The sequence below is a fragment of the Protopterus annectens genome, chromosome 5.part0 (genome assembly GCF_019279795.1).
Source record: "Protopterus annectens isolate FY-2018-M chromosome 5.part0, PAN1.0, whole genome shotgun sequence".
Lineage (NCBI taxonomy): Eukaryota > Metazoa > Chordata > Ceratodontiformes > Protopteridae > Protopterus > Protopterus annectens.
In genome coordinates, this window is record NC_056735.1 from 1,514,432,758 (window position 1) to 1,514,451,662 (window position 18,905).

The window sequence follows — 18,905 nt, forward strand, 5'->3', positions numbered from 1 at the left end:
AGATTAATCAGGCATACCTGGAACTTCACAGTAAATACCCTTTTGTCATCCTCCACAACAGCACTTATATCAACCACTACATTGGAAACCCTACATGAGCTGTCCAGATCCCTTACAGTGGATAGGAACTCCTTCATCTCAGTCAGTGGTATTTTGGTAACAGGACCACCATCTGTAGCCCTCTGTTTCTGAGCTATAGCAGTGGTTAATATTTTGGCTTTGGTGATCTTTTCACTGGCCCATTGTATGATTTAGACATAATCATGACCATGGCCACCCACAGCACTGATATCATAAACTACCTGTTGCCAGGTATGGTCATGGAATGACTTGTTAACTTTGACTTTCTCTAATATGTGTGATCCATGTCTACAAAATGCCTGTATTATCACTTCATTCCTAGCATCTGAGATTGCTGGTTTACATGTGCCAGATTTCTTCAGAGCTATTTCCCTGTATGGGATGAAAAAGAATACAAACAGATATATGTGGCTGAAAATTAAGCAGTGACTGGCAACAAAACAAATATAAATGTAAGTGGGCATCACTAACAGAAATTAACTTATGCTATCTAGGGGTACAAATGATATACACAAGTATAAATTCACCCCCCCCAAAAAAATAAATAAATAAAAGCAATGACAATCCTCTGATAAGCAAAACCAGAATGAAGAAGTCAGTCATAGATAGCAGTATTAACAAAATATATGAATGAAAATGTAGAAAGTTAAACATGTTACCAGTTATGATAAATTGTTGATCTCAGTCGTATATAACAGGTTTAACACAGTTGTTGGACTACAACATATCATTGCCATTGCTACTGCTCATATAACACTTTTTTGTAACATGTGTTCACATTCTCAGAGAAAGGTTGCTATAAAGGCAGGTAAAATTACCTGGGTTTACTTAAAAAGAAACAACTGATATGCATGCTATGGCAACACCAATAGACAAACTGTAGACATCACTTAAGCCATCAATACTGTTTAAAACATTTATTAGTAAAGAAATATCACATGCCTTTACAGAATGTTATGAAAGTACCCAAATAATTGCAATTACAGCAGTGAAACAACAGTATTGAAGTCTGTGGATCCAAGCAGGCTCTCACTTGTAAGAGACAAGTGTCTTATCACCACAATGAGCTTATATAGAGCAGACTATCCCCTGTGAGCACTGTGAATATGCAGATCAGTTGTTAACTCATTATCATTCATGAACCTCTCAATCTGCATGAAGTGCTGGGCAGGGAAATATGGTATGAGGACCTACATGATGCCGTGGATGTGCCCTAGCAGTGCAAGAATGAGCACTGAAAAGTATTTCTTGCTAAGGGTTAGCAAGTATGAATGCTTATTCTTCATGTAGGAATAATTGTTTCACACTGATATTCTTCCTGTAGGAATAATTGTTTCACACTGCTGCCACTTTGATGTGCAATTACTGAAGGTGTGTTGGGGAGAATAGCTTTACCAAATGTCAGGGGATTACATTGAATGAGTTAGGAGAAAACTTTTATAACAATTGTATTATTAAATGTTTATGTTCTAACTGTGCCTCTGAGTAAAATGTTGTCTGCAATTCATACTGCAGACATCACTTAAGCCACCATAGCAGATAAATATAAAAAAACATATTTTCAAAATAAAGCCAAGTGACATTGCATTCATATTAGAAAATCCTAAAAAAGAGAATAATGCCCACAAATGAAAGAGAAAAAAACACAATTGCAAGTATTCATCACAGTTGAGGCAAGAATTATTAGCTTAACTGTTGCAAATACCTCAGTCATCCATCTACTGAGAAATTATGAAGGACCACTGTGAGAAAGTACTTTATTGTGGACCCATAATATGTGATACACTGTCACAGCTTGAGTATACATAATCTCCTTTCATTTCTTCATAGTATGCCTGTGTACATGGCAAATATTGAAAAGAGACTCAAATGTGTCATGTTAATTCCATGGTTTCAATGTTCAAATCTAGAGAGAGTACTGTTTGTTTATAAGTAGTAATGTTTAATGTGCACATTTTTATGTTATAAAACAACAAAGTTGAGAAAACATCACACAGATTCATTTTACAATCCTTTTTTTTTTTTTTGCTTTTTTGCTTCATTCTCTGCATGCTACTTGCACTGTACACTGCTGTCAGTGGTTATTAGCAGTGAATAATGATTGTCTTCCCAAGACAAAAACTCAAAATAAATTTGGAATCATATCAGTATCACAAATGAGATAGGCACTAGTGGACTGCTGTCAATACCCTGAATGGTACTGAGTGAAGAAAATGCACATGTCAGCTACCTATGTCTGTGGCACAAGTTGCAAATACATTGAGTTGGGAACAGCAGGAGAGGTAATTATGGGTTTATATCTAAACTACCAATAATAGTTTTACTTATGGGGTCAGATTAAGTATTGACACACATTTTAGTATATGAATTAAACAAATTAAGTCTGTGTGCTAAATGCTATTTATTTTACCTATAGCCCTTGTAAAGTATTGTTAAAAATGTTTCATTGTTGGGAACTTAACTTTCTTATTAATAACAACATTTGATATGCATGATGAAAAATATGACAGTTTGTAAAGTGAGATAGTAGGAAATCAATAAGATGAGGAATGTGAAAATATTGTATATATAAAATGCATAATATATGCTGGATTACTTATCCATTTCTCCCAAGTAGTAATTTTTATTTTTATTTTTATTTATTACATTTGTTAACTGGGTAGTGTCTGGCTGGGCTGGGAGCATGTTTTCAGCAGAGGCCCAGGGAGAAAAGCTCCAAGACAGTAACAGTAAATATACTCAAAATTAAAATACAATTGTACATACAGAGTAAAATTCTGGCTGTAACAGTAAATATACTAGTAGATAAAATATAAAGTTCTTACAGAACATCAACACAACCATGTAAAATTATGGCGTTGTGAAAGTTTAACTGGAATATCATAGTTGTTAAGAATATAGCTTAGTCTGAAGGTGGGATAATAGATGCAGTAGGAAATAAGGAGTGAAGGAGTAGATTAGCATGGCGTCTGGCGGGAGCAGAGCCATTGACTAGCTAGGCAGTTTTTCAGAAGTTGTTTGAATTTGTGATAGTATGGATTGTTCTTGGATGGTCTGAGGAAGGCTATTCCAGAGTTTGGCAACTTTGAAAGAATAGAGGGAGTCACCGTGATAGTTATGTAAGAGTGTTACCTTTAACATTAGTTTGTCAGAGTAAGTGGTTGCATAGGCTGGTTGCCTAGCAGGGAGATTATAGTGCTTATAAAGTGACAGTTGAAGTGAGTTGCAATAGGGTTGTTGTTATTTGGGGTGAATGGGGCAGGGGTTGGGGAATGTCCAGGATTGAGGAGGTAGTTGATGTTTTGCCAGAATTTTGGGGTTATTTACGTACTTTTGTTAACAAGTTAGGAAGTAGGTTTGTTTGTCTTTTTTGATTTGTTTTTTAGCTACATTCCGTAACTGTTGATATGTTAAGATGTCTCCATTATTTTTGGTGGAGTGGTAAGCTGCCCAGGCCCTATCTCTTTGTTTAAGTAGTAGTTTGGTGGTGGTAGTTAACCAAGGTAGGTGCTTGGCTTTTTTACGTATTTTCCTGGTGGGAGCAAGGTTATCAAGTATATTAAGGAAGGTGTTGTTGAAATACTAAACAGCCTGATCTAGTTGAAGTTTTTTTTAGTGGTGTCCAGTCTCAATGTTTAAGTGGCAGGTTAAAAATATCGGGGAGAAATCTTTCATGCTAAGTATGTATTTCTAAGTAATGTTGCTTTGAAAATGTACACGTTTTCTGTATAGAAAGGTTGGAGAATGGTTGCTGAGGGAGTCTGGAAGGCTTGTCATGTAATCATGACAATAGTACATTTCCTTTAAAAGTATGTCATAATTATTTGTATATGGTGTGCCAAAAATTATCTTATCTAATCTTCTGAGTGTCCCCCTTTCTCAATAATTGGCATTACCCGAAGGCCTGATAATGTGTAACAGAAATGCAACATATGAGGTGACAAGCCGATATTAACAGAATTAATGTGTCAGATTTATGTCATAAGTGCTTTGTTCATAGCTATAGATACCCAATAATTGGTTTAGTTTTAGTTTAGTTGGCTTCTGCATTTGTGCGTCACTTGGCATTGCTTAATAATGGTTCACATCTACAAGCAAAAGTCAAATATCTAATTTGAGCTGCCTTCAGTAGCACAAATAAAACTGTCATTTGTACACTGCTGTACCACTATGGACAGTACTGACTAAATAAAATGCACCCTGCAACTACCTATCTCTGTGGCACAATGTGTAATTGCAGTGACTGTGGAGAAAGAGTGCAGGTAATGGAGGGTTTGAATCCAGTTTAAGAGAATTTTACTGAGGAGTTCAGAAAACGTATTGTCACATAATTTTCTTTGCTGATGTATCATTAAATATGATGAAAATTACAAACATGAATTTGGAACACAGCTATCATGCAAGTCAAATATTATGTGTGTAAGTTATGTTAAGTATAGCAATGATGATAGTTGATGGAAAATGCACTTGCACAAAGTACAACGTGCACAATATGCATTTAAAATTAGTATGATTCATCACATATGAAATGTATTTAGAACAACAAAGAATCCCTTTTTCATAAAACTCCATTATCATTAGTCGTTAAAGTAACACACATAGAGGCATCTCTTAAGTACATTTTCATTCACTTTGAAGTTTGTATACCTTAACTTACAACTTAAAAATAAGCTCTCCTGTGATATTGACAGTTAATAGGCAATATTTACCATTTACCCTTCATTTTTCTCTTGGGTTTGATTTGCAGGTGGTATTAGTCAATTTTTGTATTGTATATGTCCCAACAACACACTATACCCCAGTTCATAGCATTTTACCTCCAAACAACACCGGTTATAGCAAACATCATAAAACATTTTATTGTTTAACAGTGGAACATGTGTAAATAGGGTGACTATTATACAGGGTCAAGTCACACTGCTATATTTCACACCACATTTGTATTTTTATGGAATAATTTCCAATGCCTTGGCTGAGGTATTTTTGTGCTTTTAAATGCATAAATGCAGATGGCAAGACTGTGCATTATTACACACGGGCTGGTACATGAGAGATCTGAAATGGGTGCCAGTTCAAACATGTCATTCTAGGTATAGCTCAGTAGACATGTCAGGTGAAGGTGTGGATGGTGCTCCATTCAGAGCCTAAAGGTGGTGTAGAGGAGACAATGATCTTTGTGGCTGTACTCATCAAGGACTACAGCTGTAGGCTTCTGCAGTGGGACTATACTGGGTCTCAGATCAAGGTTGAGGCTTGGAACGACTATGTTAAAGCTGTCTCCAGGGAACAATATCTTCAACATTGCAGTGACATGAAGGGGTACAAGTGGGACCTCCTGTGCCAATGGGAGAATGACTCAAAGACTGCAAACTCCCATCAGTTGTGGAAGTATAGTGAACTATCCCCAGTCAATGATATAGTATGGATTTGCCAGCCAATACATTTATTTATTTTGATTCCATTTCTTGTCTTTTTTCTGTACTGTACAGCTGCTGAAACGATTTTCCTGAACACAGAAGTGCATTAGCAGAGGCTGTCTAATTTCTGAAAGGCCTGCAGTAAGTATGCATCAGGAATAAATGCAAGCCAGATCATACTTTTTTAGGGCATCAGTCCATATGAGCTTGAGTAGGCATAACTAATCTTTAGATCAAGCAAATGCTTTCTGATGATTTATTAGGCACTGAGTATGTTAACTTAGCTGTGTGTGGATTCAGTTTCCAGCAGCAAAAAGTAACTATTATTATAGGATAAAATATTTCAATTAATTACCATTATACTAAATTACATTAAACATTCCATTTTTGTAGGTGGATTTATTTAAATGGAATGACTATATCCGATATTACATACTGAAATAACTGTTTCCCTGCTATTTATAATAGCACTGAGATTAATGAATTTTATGACACATTAATGCCTTCACATCTTATCTGAATCTGGTGAAGGTGAACATAGTTATGTGTTGTAGTTGTTTAAATATTGAAATAGTAATGTGACATGCCATTGATTGTTGTATTTGTTTATATATTAAAATAATAATTAATAATTTTATTAATTATTATTAATGATAATGTTATTATCTATCACCCTTTCTCTCTCTCATGTTTTTTTTTTGTACACATTGCTGCTGCAACACAAATGGCCATCAGTAGAAGGAGCTAGACTGACCACTGGGGTTTGGACCACCATATCTCCACACTTGGCTAAAGCACCATAGATAGGCAGAAAATATTGGTTGCAACCTGTTAGTGTTACCTCTACAACAGCTACATTAGCTACTCCAACTGTGTCAGGTAGTGCTGCCCCAGCTGCAAGTGCAGAACTACCTACCAGGAGTAGTCCTGAAGATAGTGGTTTTGTCACCTGTCAGGAACTGAGCGGGCTGCTGGAGACATGATGGACAGGAGCCTACCCAATTCAGTAGTGTAGATACGTTCCTTCGTGGAATTAAAAAATTGATGCCACATGCAGCACTCACCCAGGAAACTGAGACAGGAGACAGTGATGACAGTTCTGAAAGTGACACTGATGACTAGATTCTCACTGTGCTTAAGCTGGATATAGATGCACCTTCAATTGCCCCATATCTATCCACAATAATGGTATCCCCAACCTTTTGTGTCCATCACCATCCCTGTCTGTCTTATATGTTATGTATGTCTATGCCTGCTACTAACCTATGCGACCTACCTGACCCTGTTATTCCTAAGCACCTTTCCCAATAGCCCTCTATCTGAAAAATAAATAAATAAAAAATGTGCACCTGTCCCACAAAACATTATGCCCCATAAATAATTATTTGCCTATATGTTTGCTTGACATACTTGATTTGGTCCAATTGGCTATGCAAAATGATTCTGCTGTTGTCATTCAGACCTGATGTGGTGACTCCTCAGATTCATCAAATTCTGTTTATAAATCTATATTTATCTTGTGAAGAAGTGGATAGCTCTGCTGGTCTCCCACCAACATCATACACATTCTTCCCCTATGTTCTACTCTCTGCTTGTCACTCATTTTCAGCACTGTCCCATCAACCCCTTTTTCACACATTTAATCAGACCAAAAAATAGAATCATGCACACAAAGTAACAGACATGGCCAGAAAAATGCCCATTAAAAAAGCCTTCACCTTTTGTCCTCAGCATTTGCAGGGAGCATGGCATTGAGCAACAGTGTTTAATGTTGGTAAAAGGCATTTCATATCCTATTTCAAAAACTGCTGAGTTTTTGTCATCACCCTTACTAGTCTGGTTATCTTCACAGAAATGTGCTTAACACAACTGTGCTATAGAAATAGTATTGCTAGACATGTATTAGGCTGCAAGATGTAATGTACATCTTTTGGGATGTTACAGTTGTCATTAATGTGATGAAGCCTGATGACTATATTTTCTCTTGCTTCAGTCTTTTGTCACTGTCTTTACAAAGAAGTGATTTTAATGTTGTGAACTATTATTGAGATAATTCGTGGTGGTAGACTATTTTTTCAATAGTTTCAAGAGCTTGAATCCAGAATTACATCAAATTATTATTTACTTTTTATATTACTACTATGAGCGTATCCATTGGCTACATATGTTATTAACCCACCATTATATGCGTATGTCTTAATCATGTGTCTACTTTTCTAACCCTGCTTACTCACTATTGGAAATAGTTTATTGTATAGAGATTGACAGATTAATTGTGATGAAAAATATAAGAGTAAAACACCACAAACATGGTCAGAAATCTCCAGAAACAAAAATCTTTGTATGTCTCTCTCCGTGTCTCCACGTCTTTCTCTCTCCATTCTCCTCTTCTTACAGGTTCTAATTTCAAAACTTCAAATGTAATTATGCATAATCTAAAACTGTCATCAATTGCACAAATGAGCTTGTCAGCAGTGCACTTCAGGAAACAATTTTGAAAAATAGAAAGTACTGTGAGTGGTATTACTTGTGTATGTTGTAATAGACTGTGATGTGGACTGCAAACTTAATTATGTAAAGTTATGTTTGCACTTCCACAAATTTAGACTTACAAATGATGTACAATGGTATGGACCCTTTTCACGCACACTTCCACAGTGTTATTAAGCAGTATACTGTCATATTTCTGAGCTGTCTGTATTTACACTGCACACTGTCTGTTTCATTATTTTTACTCTTGAATATGTATTAGACTCCTGGATGTAATGTACATCTTATGGTATTTTATAACTGTCATTACTGTGATAAGGCTAATTCATACATTCTCCTCTGCATAGATCTTTTGTCTGATTTGAATATTGTGAAGTAGGATTTCCTAAGTGTTGTGCTGAGATAATGCTCAGGTATGAAGATTGACTTTTAGATAGGATCAGTGTTTGAATGCAGAATTATGCCAAAGTATTACTGAATATTTTTTACATTACTATTTTGCGCGTAAGTGTTGGCTACATATTTTATTTACACACCATTAACCTGATTTTACTTTAATCAGTTTGATCCCTGTGGGGAACACTTTCTTGAACAGTTGAGGGCAAAATAATTATGATTACAAGCCTACAGTAACACACAACAAAGATGGCCTGAAATGTTACAATATTTGCTTTATGCTTGGCACTGAGTTGCAATAGTAACTGATGGGAAATGGCAGTTAATGGCTTATACAAAAAACATGTGAGTGTGTGCCTTCAGATGCTTTAATCTTCTGTTCCTCATGCAACTGTGGTTAACCATACTGCACTGTGGAAAGATAAATTGATAGTACTATGACAATTCTGTTATAATGATACGTTGAACAGGCTGCAAATTTGAATGTACACCATATGGGATTTTGCATTTGTAACTACTGTTATGAAGTATGCTGCACACAAACATCCTTGCTTCATAGAGTTTCCACAGTCCAGGATTCCATCAGCATTGACATGTTTGTCCCCTTATATGTTTCAAAATCAGTCCCTAAATGCTCATATATTCATGGAAATGAGTAAAATAATTTTTTTTTTGCAATCAAGACTTTATGTATTAAGAAGCATAGTACACTATGCACATCTGGAAAAATATTGCTGCTATATACAGATAGGATGAATTTAGTTGCATCTCCATGCATGTTCTGAAGTCTATTAATTATGCAAACTACATAGGTTCATAGGTAGGTACTAGGCTATCAGCCCAAGGGCCCAAGTAAGCCTAGCCAACAAAGTTCCCTGGCATACACCAACCCAAGAAAGTTAATTTCCTGTGCACATGTCTTTTATCACACAGCGATAGGATGAATTTAGTTGCATCTCCAAACATGTTCTGAAGTCTGTTAATTATGCAACCTACATGTCTTTTTATCACAGAGTGATGGTATTACTCAGTGATGTCATACAGACACATACAATTGCATACAGTGCAATATATCATGCCTCAAATACATGGATAGTCACCAGATATGAGGCCTGTGTAAGTATGCAACCAACTGTATTATCCTTGTAATTAATACTTTACTGAAATAATCATGACGCATGAGTAAAATATGACACATAAAATATTAACATAACACACATCTTAATTTTGTCAGTATCAGAATTGTTTGTATGTCTATAGTCCTTTTTGCATGAAAGTTGGCATGGAGCACCATTGATTACTGTTAATTTCAGTTCTAATTTCAACATTTCCAAATGCAATTAAGCATGTGTTAATACATTGTAATCAGTCTTGCTGTACCTTGTCCAAACAAGTGTAAATAATATTGGAAATGATACAACAAATGATTACTATTTGCATATAATCATACTGAGCTGAATACTCATCAATGCTTGATTGTCAATGCACTGTTTCACAAGTAATATTGTCACAAAAGCACCTTACTATGAAAGTGGTACATGTAACTCACACTACTGTAATGTACTTGAATGACAAGATAAATAATGACAGGATAGATAAGTTATCTGAGCAGTATGTAATTACTTATGATCAACACATTGCTGTTACTTCTGCTTGTCAAGATGCATGTCTTTTCACCCAAACCTGTGATGCACACTAGCTTTTCTGCAACACATTGATGTGGTAATCCTTACAAATGTGCATTATCACAAATTTAAAGACAGGCTTCTCCTGTGGTGTTTGTGGTTGCTACAAAGGACTCCAGAATGTGTAATTAGATAGGTAGGCATTTGAATACAATGGGAACTAACTATCATGAGTGTGTGTGTGCATCTGTAGTGCTAGGTAGGACTGGATCCGCTCACACATCTGAAGTGTACACTTCCACTCAGGAGAAACATTTAAATTAGGACCAGGCTCCTCATTAGTTTCTCCCACTTTTATCACAGACACCTTTTCTAAAACACTCTGATGAAGTCATTCTTTCAAAATTGCATGCTGTCATGGTAAATATCAGAAGTCTCCTGTGGTGCTTGCAGTTGGTGCTGTGTTCTGATTGTATAATTTGATAGGTAGATGGTTTGAATTAAACAGTGTTGAACTTGAGGGTGTGTGTGTGTGGGGGGGTGGCTTTAGTGTCAGGTAAGTATTGCTTCTACATCAGATATGATGTGTACACTTCCACTCAGGAGAAGCATTTAAACTGAGAGAACCCCCCCATCACTTTCATCCACTTTTATCAGAAATATCTTCACCCCAACACACTGATTAGGTCATCCTTTTAAAAGTGCACTCTCTCACTATAGAAGTCAAACTTCTCCTGTGGTGCTTGCACTAGGTTCTCTATTTTCTAAATTATGTAACTAAGTAGCTAGGTTGTTCAAATCCAACAGTGTAGGATTGTGTTTGTGTGTGTGTGTGTGTGTGTGTGTGTGTGTGTGTGTGTGTGTGTGTGTGTGTGTGTGTGTGTGTGTGCATGCGTGTGTGTGTGTGTGTGTGTGTGTGTGTGTGTGTGTGTGTGTGTGTGTGTGTGTGTGTGTGTGTGTGTGTGTGTGTGTGTGTGTGTGTGTGTGTGTGTGTGTGTGTGTGTGTGTGTGTGTGTGTATGTTTATGGCTCTAGTGTCAGCAAAGTATGGCTTCAACAACAGATGTGATGTGCACACTTCTACTTCAGAGAAACACATAAACTGGGAAAGGGCTTCCCATCACTTCTCCTTCTTTTATCACTAATACCTTCTCCAAAACACAGATAAGAAGTCATCCTTTTGAAACTGCACTCTCTCACTGTAGATGTCAGACTTCTTCTGTGTTATTTGCAGTTGATACTGTGTTTTCTAGATTGTGTAACTAGATAGGTAGGTGGTTCAACTCCAGCATTACTTAAAATACTATGACTGTGTGTTTAGGTGTCTGTACTGTCAGGCCAAACTGGCTTCAGGAAAAGATCTGTTGTTTAGACTTCCACATATAAGACATATTTACACTAGGAAAAGGCTCTCATATCAATCTGTTGCATTTTTAGCCAAAAATGCATTCTGTGCAACACCCTGATATCATCCTTTCAAATGTTCCCTATCAAACTGTGGGTAATTTAGTGAATAAATTGGTAAAATCTTATTTTATTGCCCCTGTAGAAGGTGTTATAATAAGTCCACTATTGAGGGGAGCTTTCCCTTGTGGTAAATGTAATGTTTCTGAGCTGGTTGTTCAAACGTTCGATAAAATTGAAAGCAAGAACTTTAATGTTTTATGGAATTTTTCATGTATTACTGAAGGAATTGTGTATGCCTTACTTTGTCCTTGTAATTTAGTATACATAGGTGAAACTAAGAGAATGTTTAAATGTCGCTTACAGGAACATGGTAGAGATATTAAAAAATGTAAAATAGCTCTATTGCTGTCCATTTTAAAGAATGTCACAATAGTGACTATAAATTATTACAGGCAACTGTTTTAGAAAAAAAATTTGTGAAGTTAGGAGATGAAATGTTAAAAGATCAATTGTTATTTAAAGCATCTTTACTGATTCTGAAATATAAAACCTTGGTTCCACATGGTCTTAACTGTGAGATTAATTGGAAGTATTTGATTTAATGATGTAAGTGTTTAATTGCTTTTTTAATTGATTTATTAATTGTTCTTTGTGGGTATTTTAGGGGAATGCTTTGGTAATTTTGTGTATACGTCTTGAAGACTGCTGAATTCGAGGCACTAAAGTCAGAGAATAAACTGTGATCTTGGCTGCAGTTTGTATGTCGTTTTGGAAACTGTGTGTATATGCCTGAACTTTCACGTAGAATTGCCTCCAACAAAAGATCCTTTGTGTACACTTCCGCTTAGGAGACATATTTACACTGTGAGAGGGGACCCCATCAAAGGAGAAATATTTATACTGGGAGAAGGGACCCCATCAAAGGAGACATATTTATACTGGGAGAGGGGCTGCCATCAATTGCTCCCATTCTTATTCAAAACCCATTTTTGTAAACCAGTGATAAGATAATGCTTTCAAAAGTGCATTTTCTCATTTCTCATTGTTGTGTTCTAACTTCTCCTGTAGTGCTTGCCATTGTTGCTGTCTTTATCACTGTCTTATCTGTGCTTAGTTTCATCCCATGTGCCTTCAGATTTGCATTCCATTCTCCTATCCTTTGCTGAAGTTCTAGCTCAAAGTCTGCCTGTACTGCCACGTTGTCTGCATACAGCTGTTTTGTTGATCTGTCCCCTCCAACCTGTTTGCTAATGTAGTCTATCACCAGTATGAATGGCAGTGGGCTCAGAGCTCAACTCTGATGTACACCCACTGCCACTGAAAACCCCTCTGAGGCAGAACACTGTTTGTACTAGAGTCACTGGGTCCTTGTACATAGCCTGCACTAATTCTACCAATGTTTCTGGGATTTCAAACCACTGCAGTACTGCCCAGATAAGCTTTCTTGGGACCTTGTCATATGCTTTCTCCAAGCCTAGGGAAGCCCAGTTGGACTCTCTTCTCATCTCTAGCTTCTTCTCAAGTATTTGTCTCATTGCAAACATCGGGTCAATTGTGGTGCATCCTGATCTCAATCCAAACTGCTCATCCCCCATCTATTCTACTACTCTGCATATTCATTTATCAATCACCCTCTCTAGAACTTTCATGCAATGTGGTAGGAGTTCTATGCCCCTGTACTGCCCACAGTTATGGATGTCACCTTTGTTTGTGTACACTGGCATGAATATGCTTATTCTCAACCCATCTGGGATACGCCTTTCTCTCCACACTGCTATTAGTACCCTTAGGAGCCATTTCTCCCCTATCTGGGCTCCTCTTCTTTTCTCATTGTAGACTGTTTCTGGGGCAGTACAGCTTCTGTGGGGTTTTCTTCATTCAGAAGCTGCTGGAAATACTCCTTCCATCTGTCTTTGATGTCCTGTGGACTGGTGAGCAGATTGTTGCTGGCATCTCTTATGAAGGGTGTCTGACTATCTTCTTTATCTTTCTGTCTTTGCCTTGCAACCTGATATAGTTTCTTTGTGCCCCCTACTGAGTCACTTTCCAGAATTTGGTAGAGTGCCTCTGATGTCCTATTCTTTGCTATTGCAACTTCTTTCTTAGCTTCTTTGTTAGGCAACAAGTAGTCCTTCCTAGCCTGGTCAGTCTTTTCTATCTCCCACTTCTTCCTGCACTCCTTCTTTCTTTTGATGATTTCCTGGACTACTGCATTCCACCAGCTTTCCTTATGTACCTTATTTCCATACCTGGCTTGGCCACATATCTTTTCTGTAGTCCTAACACATGCTGTTTTTAGGCGCTGCCACTCTTCATCAACTCCACCTATTTCCTCCTCTTCTTGGGGTGCTAGAGCCCTGAGTAATTCCTTGAACTGTTGTACTTTCTCTCCAGTCAACTTCCAGGTCTTCAACCTGATCTCTGTTTACCTTATAGCCTTCTCTGACCACTGCTTGCAGCTGATTGTAGCAACTAGTGGTTTATGCTGTGTGCCGACTGTTTTGCTGGGGATGACTTTGCAATCATGGATTCTACCCCAGTGCCATTTCCTTACTAGGAGGAAGTCTACCTGAGTTGCATGTTGGGTACGCTTGTATGTGATCTTGTGACTGTCTCTCTTTCTGAATCATGTGTTGGCTACTATCAAGCCATTTGCCACACAAAAGTCTAGAATGGCTTCCCCTTCTTTATTCCTGTTGCCTCACCCATGTGGACCAAGGCAGTCCTCATATCCTGTTCTGTCTGTCCCGATATGTGCATTCAAGTCACCCATTTCAACATCAGTTCATGTTGTCCTGCTTTATCTAGTAGGTCCTGCAGCTGTTGTCTGAATGCACTATTTTCCTCACTATCACAACCCTGCTGTGGGGCATAGGCTGAGATTATGAATACTGTCCTATTATTACACTGGAGTCTGATTGCCATGAGTCTGTCATTAATTCTGATGATATCCCTTACTGCTTTCTGAAGCCTCTCTCTCACCACAGTTCCACATTTCTAGCATGTCCCCACATGAGTCGTAGAGTCTGGATCCCAAGCCAGGTGTCTTTGTTGCACTGCCCTTCCATCTCATTTCTTGGATACATATGATGTTCGGCCTTCTCAGTACCGTCATGTCATCCACTTCCAAGCTACATCCCGTCAGTGAACCTATATTAAGCATAGCAATTCTCAGTTCCTGTTTGGCAGGTTGATTTGGTTGGTGTTGCATCCAGCTTTTGCTCAACAGAGCTATCCCAGGTAACCCAGGCTGGGCAACTAGACACTAGTCAGCCAGTAGCTTATTGAACCAGGTCTCCTGGGCTTTATGCCAGGCACACAAGGTTCCCTGGAATGAGTCAGAGTAGGCCAGGTTGGGTCCTCAACCAACTTATCACCAGTAACTACCCATGCTCATTTCATTTTTGGCAACATTAGTTAACATGACCGAATCACCTGAAGCCATATTTTACACCATTGAGCGGCTAGCCCTGCCAAAGCACACAGTCTGTGATCTGTGTTCTCTTATCTAGAGGATACTGCGCACCACAGTAGATGCCCAAAGCGGTTGGTCTGTACAACTCTTACCCCTATAGGGCACCATGTAAAGTGTGTGCTGCTGCCCACAGCTCCATTCATTGGTGAGTTTTGAGATGGGAACACTCAGCATGTTTTTCAGACATTGGAGAAACCCCACGGAGACACAGGGAAACATGCAAACTTCAAACAAGCATTGGTCAGAGGTCAGGATCAAACCTTATACCTCGTGCATGGGAAGCAAAGACCTTAACCATTAAGCCATCTGTTCACACACTTGTTGCCTTAGTAAGACATGAATTCAAATCAGGGTTATGTATACATTGTAAAACCGAAAATAGAAATACCTTGTTGTTGATAAAGGAACCACAAAGCAAAGATAAGTATAAAGTCACAAAAATCAGAGGTTCCAGGCGTGGTTCACAAAAATGGTAAATGATCCTTATAAAACTAGAAAAATCTTTTATTCTATACAACAGGTAAGCGCTTTCGCGGATCAAAACCGCTTCATCAGACCATAATTAAAATCACAAGAATAACTGACAAGTATTTAAAACACAAACCAACCAATCAAATGTAGCTGCAAAAGGAGGGAAAAAAAAATCACTGAGTATATAATACATGGCAATTCAAATGTGACTAAAGCACTTCAAGACAGATAATCTATCAGCAACAATAAAATCAGTGGTATAAAACATAGGATGCAGAACATATCCATATATATATATCTGAGAAAAGCTAGTGCTCTGAGTACAAATGTACAGATGTACAATCCTATAGAAAAACATATTGATGACTATGCTAATGCTAACCCCATGCTGTGCATGTATATACATATATATAAAAATGTACATATAAAAAAGAGAAAAAAATATATACAGATGTAAAACCTATTATTGACTAAACTCATATTATATGTGTATATATAAGTGAATGGTCAATGTTTAAGGGGTCTAGCTTTTAAAGAAGGTTTGAGGGAAACCTTACTATTCAAACCAGGGGGTCTATCAGCCTGTAATTGCAGTATCCATTTCTGTTCCTTGGATTCAGTTTTATGTATGAGGTCACCACCCCTAACACTAGATCGTACAAGTTCTAAAGCTAGAAATTTAAACTTGTGAGCAGAACCTTCACTCTTAACATGCATGGCCAATGCATTTGTTTCTTTGACATTTCTGATGTCTCTTAAATGCTCTAAAATTCTCTATTTGAATACCCTGTTCGTTTTGCCTATATAAAAATAAACAATTTAGAGCATTTAAGAGACATCAGAAATGTCAAAGAAACAGGTTCTGCTCACAAGTTTAAATTTCTAGCTTTAACCTTCTTTAAAAGCTGTAGTAAGACATTGCCTGCGGTGTATATGGTTAATGTACAGTTCTGTAGCTTGTGAACTTACACATGTGGCTGTTCATCTCTAGCAAAGGTCAGCATTATGTAAGTATACTGACATGACAAAAACAGCATAGCATCAAGTTCATTCTGCCCAGTTTAATGTTGAACAAGCACCTTTCAACACATTGTGAATTTCATGCCTGTCAAATAGGTGTTCTGTGATCCTTGTGGTGAGACTGCTACTTTGGTACATGCAGTTAATACTGCCTTTCACAGCATACTTACACCAGTAGATAGTGGTTTGAATCTTGGACTGTATGTGTGCAAAACAATGTGGACAGACAAGAGTGATTTAGCCAAACAACAGTATTATACCATGACCCCCCCAAAACGTGCACGCTGATTGGCCAGGGTGCCCGTTGTAAATCGAGTTATACTAATGGAAAAAGATCCAGTCGCCCGGACTTTTTTCCATTAGTATAACTCGTTTTTTTAAAACACTGTCTCGCTATGTTAAATGGGTTTAACATAGCGAGACAGCTTTAAAATAAGCAACGGAGATCTCCCTTGCTTATTTTAAAGCTGTCTCACTATGTTAAACCCATTTAACATAGCGAGACAGTGTTTTAAAAAAAGCAACAGAGAAAGCAAGATCTCCGTTGCTTTTTTTTAGTGTCTCGCTATGTTAAATGAGTTTAACATAGCGAGACAGTTTTAAAATAAGCAACGGAGATGTCCGTTGCTTATTTTAAAACTGTCTCGCTATGTTAAACTCATTTAACATAGCGAGACACTAAAAAAAAGCAACGGAGATCTTGCTTTCTCCGATGCTTTGCTCCAACTCTGATGTACCGCGCAGGCGCAGTACATCAGAACTGCCGCGATGCCAGACATCTGCGGAAGGGCAGTAAACAGGCATTATACTATGCCATTATTTAAGAAAAGTAATAGTTTCTTTTCTTAAATAATGTCATATAATAGCAATAACCACTTCTGGGTGTGGGTAATGCTAAATTTACCCACGGTTGGCTTTGTTTGGTCCCTCGGGCTTCGCCCTCGGGACCAAACCACGCCAACCGTGGGTAAATTTAGCATTACCCACACCCAGGCGTGGGTTATTGCTATAATATTGGACTGTTAATAGTTGTGTGAACAGTCACATAGCTACATCTTTTTCATCCCTCAGAAAAAATTGTATTGGATAAGTTAACATCAAAAGCCCGTTCTTACCTCATACTTTGAAGTGAGTTATTTGTGACAACCTTCATTACTGACTCCTGTGGCAGATGCAGTTAATCTCTGATGAGTGTGTAGCATGATTGGCAGGGTTTTGAATCTGGTAAGACCTTGTTGTCAGACAATTTTGACATATAGGAGTGACATAACCAAAGCATGTAGATATGGCACAGTAAAAAGGTCACATTTTTAGGTCTCACTCTGCAAGTTAGGGGAGTTATACCCATTGCAATAGGATAGTGGTATAATCCCTTTAAATCTGTTGTTCAGAACACATTACAGATGACTCTGTTTGTGGAGTCAATAGTTGATAGATATCTGTCTGAAATATATCCTCAGCTTGTGTTTGAGTATTGCAAGATAGCATTCAAACATTTACATATAAACGTAATTCTGTCTTTCACACTCTAAGACTTTATAGGAGATTAGTGCCTTCTTAATGTGTGCCATGCTGCAAAATCATAACAGAGTGTCAGTGGGCCTGTGTTATAATACTTTCTGGCATTTTGGTGTTGGCTAGTTTATGTTAGTATAGTCTTTGCTGTATTTCTATGTCAGCATGCCCAGTATAATAATGCAGCAGATGTGCGCTGTGTAACACAACTCATATTACATAGGAAATGTCCTGAAATAGTTTTTGTCATGTGTTTTTCTTTGTCAAAATGTAACCGAATTTGCTGAGCATGGTTAGCCTTGCCAGTATCCAGGCAATGGAATTATCCACCAACAGGCAGAGGATAACAACATTTGTCAAAAGTCAGCGTACAGTTGGTGTACATGCAATGTAAATCTGCAAAAGGTCACTTAGAAATTTTAAGTTATTTTTCACCTGTTTGTGATGTCCTGTATGTTACTGTAGTGTCATACAGATCTTAGTAATATTACTAACAAGACTCACTTCAATTTTAAATCAGTAACAATATACTGTAGTTATATGTGTACTTTGATATACTGATCTTAGTCAGCATGTATGGTGTGGCACTTGTACCAGCAAGGACACAAGTCATAAACATCGAAAGCAGTAATACAAATACATTATACTCACTTAATTGTAAACTGATATTTGTTACATTTTCCCAGTAGCTGATGCATTTTATTTTTAACAAGTCTTGTCTGGGGTACCTATCCATCTATGTCATGTACAGAAATATATCTTATGCATACTGATATACATCATGACATTCAGAGACACACAATCCATTTGTCAGGAGATTGACTACACTTGAGTTGTACCTTGATTTTTTGGGCATGTTCAAATATGCCCCATAAGTGTGCTTTATTTTGCATATACATTTGTCAGTTCTGCTAAAGCCTGATATATGTTAATATGTAAATAAGATCATTATTCTGTTTATATTTTGGTCAATGTGGCACATCTTTTGTATATGTGTCATGTCCTTTTG